Source organism: Microplitis demolitor, chromosome 9 (assembly GCF_026212275.2).
Source record: "Microplitis demolitor isolate Queensland-Clemson2020A chromosome 9, iyMicDemo2.1a, whole genome shotgun sequence".
NCBI lineage: Eukaryota > Metazoa > Arthropoda > Insecta > Hymenoptera > Braconidae > Microplitis > Microplitis demolitor.
The window spans coordinates 6,500,277-6,505,946 of NC_068553.1; positions in this window are offsets into that span (position 1 = coordinate 6,500,277).

Sequence of the window (5,670 nt, forward strand, 5' to 3'; positions counted from 1 at the left end):
GAGTAATCAATACAACACATTTTTTGTGTTAACTCAAATTTAACACAAAATAACAATTGACTAAATTCCGAGAATTTATATGATGTAAGGCGAGGATTTATTACATATTATTTTTGTTAGCTTAACGCAAAAAAATGTTACATATTATAGACAACATTTAGTTTGTGTAGATACTAATACAAACATCGTGTTAATCAAATTCCATATCATACTAAAACAGTAAAATCAACATAAAGTTTGTGTTATTTGTCAGAGGACGCTCACTCTTCTCGCGTGATTTGTTTAGAAGTGCAACAAAAATTTGCTTGTTAATTGAATAGTTTTGAATTACTTAATTCGTGACTGAGAATTCGAGAATAAAAAAGATTTTCACTACTGTGTCAAGTAAATATATATTAATTTATTTAAATTATTCAATTTTTATGTCACATCATAACCTAATAATAATTGAATTCATTATAATCATCCGACATAATTATAGAATCATCGTATTGCTTCAAACTTTATCATTTTGTATTCTTCTGTGAATTATTGGTCGTGACTTTTTTTTTATTTATATTTTAAAGAATATTTTGTGAAAAATTAGTAAGATAATTATTATTAAAATTGTTTATTTTTTTTCAAAAATAGGAAGTTTGCGGAAACAATATACTCTGTCATATTTCCAAGTTAAATCCAAATTAAATATATGAGTTTAAAAGAAAAAATGTCGTAATAATAGATTACTTTATGTAAAATTTTATAATTTTGAATCAATGAATACTTTATTTTCTAAAAATATTGGTTATCGTTATTTTCATCATCATGACTACTATTATTGTTATTATTATTATTTTAAAGAAGTACAATTTATAGAATTTCTACAATAACATTTTAAGAATTGATTTATGTTATATTAATATTTCAATTGTGTAAGTCAACTTTTCATTTTTCAACACTGGTGCAATGTAACTTTAACATAGTGATTGAGTTAAATTCAATTCTAGACGTTTGTTGCATTGACATTCAATTTAAGTCAAAATTAACTAATTGTTTTCGTTGAATTTTAACCAAATACTTGAGTTCATTTGACACATAGTAGCTTGTTAAAACTAAATTTAAAAAAATGTGGATTTAACATATTTTTTAAGTTAAATTTAACACAACAAGTTTGTTGGGCTTTACACAAATTTTTCAACTGTGTAGTTTAAAAAGTACAGAAAGTTCAAACACACACACACACACACACACACACACACACACACACACACACACACACACACACACACACACACACACACATTTATTGGGCTGTAACTAAAGATAGTGAAGACAGATATCTCTCTTCTAAATACGTTGATATTCAATAAAACCTTGATTTTCCAAAAATTAGACTAAAGCAGTTGGATTCTTATTATTTTCTGATTCGTATTTTTGTGTGCAAAAGATGAAAAAAATCTTTAAGGCTTTTATTTAATAATCTTATTTCATAACTATTTCATGTTTATCATTTGATTCACATGAATTGGCTAGCCAGTGCAACGAATTATACATTTTTTCTGGAAAACTAGCATAAAATGTGTAATCCCATGAGAAATGCCTCACCCTGCTTTTTTTTTCAATTTTGTTTTCGCGCCACGACAGTTTTCTGTTTGCAGTAGAAAGTACAGCCACATATTATTACATTGTCCAGTTTGACACAACCCCAAAATTCTTCAGATGTTGAATGCCATAGCTACGTTAGGTGCCTAGCAATCGGACCGGCAGCTCTTTTCCTTAGGGATTTTGGTAACCTATCAAACTTTTAGAAAGACACTACTGTTTCTATCAATATATATATATATATATATATATATATATATATATATATATATCTGTACATATATATATATATATTTATATAAATATATATATATATATATATATATATATATATATATATATATGTCTAGCTTGAATACCGTTGTTTTCTTTATTCTACACTCTAGCCTTGTGTCTATCTGATCTCTGTAATTTTTTTTTCACGATGAGACACTGAAACGTGCCATGAAACCGAGCTTTAGCTCATACAAGCTTGAGATCTTGTGATGAATATTGCAAGGGGTGCTTATTGTTTCTACTCACAAATCATCCGTCGATGTCTCACGAGGGCAACAGAGCCACTATATTATACCTATATCTCCTATTTCACTCTGATGGTCAACATTGCCGAATGAAATATGTATAAACCCGTCAACTACAAAAGATTGGTCCAATCACAAACATATAAAACGATTGGCTCAATCGCTCAGTTAAACAAAGTTATTGATTTTTTATTCTTAAAAAGAGTACCAGTGATAATAGTAGCTAAGAAAATGACTAAGATATCTCTTTCTATTGGATATGTATGCATAAATAAACGATTTCTTTCCCATATGTACTAGCAAATGTGACTTGGTGGAAAGAAATATGACAATTCCATCAATGATTATAGCAGCTCAGCTAATATTTCTCTCACAATTAGTAATGGTATATCAAAAAATTACAGAGTTATATTGTTCATTTCAGGTAATCATGTTTACACATACTAGGGCGCTTCATTTTTGTGTAACAGTTTTTATTTGTGCGAGTTGAAAAAGTCATTGCCCATACTAAGTACAAATTTTTCCGGTGAAAATACAAATCTAAGTCTATTACAGACTTAGCTTAACGAAAAATTTGATTTCCCGTTTGAATAACAATGAAAAAAAATGTGGTCAATAATTCTGCAAATTATAAAATCATCGACATAAAAGGTCCTAATAGTAGAAGAAGGTCATTTGGCAGCTGAAATAGAAAGTAGATTTTCCAATTAATCTATATAAAAAGTTTCATATATATACACAGAAAAAAAGGATATCTTGGCGCAAGAAATTTTTTCTTGCCGCAAGAATATTTTTTACAATTTTGAATGAAAACGAAAATTTTCTTGGTTCAAGAACAAAATTTTCTTAAATTTAGTCATCTTGGCATAAGATTTTTTTTTTATTTAACCGATATAATATATGTTTCTTGAAGTAAGAAATATTTTCTTAAAATGAAAAAAACAAATATTTTGCCCTGATATATAATCAATTATCCAAAAAGTAAAATATTCTTTCTTGAAGAATAATTTGTTTTGAATCGAGATGATTTGTGTCTCGAGTCAAGAATGAAAAGTACTCGATTCAATGGTAAGAAATATCATGGCTTAAGCATTTGTTGTGTTGCGGCAAGTAAGCGTAGACGTTTTATCCAACAGCAACTGCGCTCACGGCTCAACGCAAAAATTCTTTTGGGAAAGCTAACTGTACTATACTAAAGTGGCGGTAGTGTAGACTCTACATAGTACAGTGTGCTAACTAGATATGGGTAAAGTGAACGAATGTTCAGGAAATGGTCGGGTAGCATAACTGGTAAAGCTCTCGCGTGATGCCGAATCGGTCTAGGTTCGATTCCTACCATGAGCAAACAATTTATTTTTCTCAATTCGTTCATAAGCCATTTTAATCGAGAGAGTTTATTCCTTATCCTCTCTACTGCTGTATTGCGATGTTTTGAATATACGCATACACTCCTGCTTGTTAACAACATTGAATATTTATGTTAGGTAATGTTCCGTTAAGTAACTATTTGCATGATTCAAAAAAAGTTATTTTATTAAGCTCAGATTATAATTTATTTAAATCAAAATTAAAATTTTCTCATTACAATAGACCGTTGTCTTGAGTCGATAATGTAGTTTTCTCAAACTGAGAATAAATGTTTTTCTGTCACGCAAAAAAAGTTCTTGGTTTGAGATGTTGATATATATTGTGACAATTTACTGTACTCACCAACCAAGACAGAAAAGTTTCTTGTTTTGATAGTTTTTTTCACTTGGTTAGAAACAAAATATATTTGACTTGAAATAAATATTCTTAAACCAAAATCATTTAACTTGAATTAAAATTTAATTATTCTTGATACAATATTTTTATAATATTAGTCGAAGAAAATGTTCTTGGATTAAAAAAACCCAATTCCTCAGCCCAAAAATAAAAAAATGAAGGCAAAAATTATCTTGGGCCAAGTCAACCTTTTTTTCTGTGTATATCTTATCATACATGTTAGTATATAGTCATAATATGAAATTAGGCTCATTTTCTAAGAGTGAGGGTAAAAAAGAAAACGACTATTTTCGGTAGAGAACTTCAGATTGTCGAATCGACAAAACATTATATAAGTAATGTACCAAATTAACCTTCACATAAACAAAGGGTAGAAAATTAAATTATGATGAGATCATCATTGTAATCGCTATAATGATGGCAAGACCAGTGATAATTATAGGACGTACAAGTATTGTCTATCAGTTTTAGTTTTAATGTTATATGAACTTCGACACTAAAAAAAAACTGATTTTTTCGAAAAATCGTGAAAATTTCAAACAGCTGTTACTTCAAAACTAATCGACCGATCAAGCTCATCTTCGAATTTGGTCAGGATAATTGACTATAGAATAAGCTTAGAAAATTTCATTAAGAACCGGTAAGAATTGTGGGTGCTATCGTAATGACAAGACCAATGATAATCATAGGGCATAGAGACACACTTCATACATCGTAAGTAATAAACGAAATGCTTTTAAAATATAAAATAGCTGTAAAATTTACAGGTTATTTAAGTATATAAATTTAATTATATAAAATTTCATTAAGATCTGATAAGAATTGTACACGCAATCGTGTCCTCTAAACTGCGTTATATCCCATATATATATTATATATATATACATATATATATATAGACATAAACCTATATATATATCTATACATAAATCCATATTAGCTTACTCCAACTTCTGAATCTCATTAAATTCATTGGTGCGTGGTTTTGCTTTCCGGTATTCGCACTTCAGACTACCCAACACGTCTGCATTAAGATGACCACATCTCCGTAATATTACTCAGACGTGTACTATTCACAGGGCCACTTCAGTGCAAACGATATCAAGAGAAAACCCATCAAGATATTTCATCGTTTATAAGATGATAACTTATATCAATGATAACGGAATTCATATGTTTCGAAAATTGTGTTTTCTCCTTAGATTTATTTATTCTCAGATTTATTTTCTCTATTTCAAACTTAAGAAAGATTTCACAGAAAACTAATTGGAATAATGTCTTTTTTTCGCATCTCGCTGTTTTTTAACACAGGGAAACTATACTTCAGTTTATTTATATGAATATAAATATATATATTGGGACTTGTGAAAAATCATGTCCTGTGTTCAGCCCATCATCAATCTCAACGCGTTAAAAATATGTTTAAATGTCGTAAATTACAGGTATTGGAATTAATTAAAGATTAATTTAAACAACGTCCAGACCCGAATCCAACTGTTTGAATGGCATGTATGCGAAAGTATGAATATTTATTGATTATTTGTATTCGATTTGTTTTTAAAAAGTATGTGAAATACGCGAGTGACAAGAGAAGGGGAGAAAAGCAAGTTAAGGAGGTTTGATACCGGTTATTTTTCCAGGGGATCTCGTGGATTTTCTATTGTATTTTTGCAAGATTACAACTCCTACACACCACAATATCATTAATAGAATATGTTATAAATTGACTTAATTTGAGGAATTAATACAATATATTTTCATTATAACTGCATTGAATTATTACGTCCGACTAATTTTTATAATT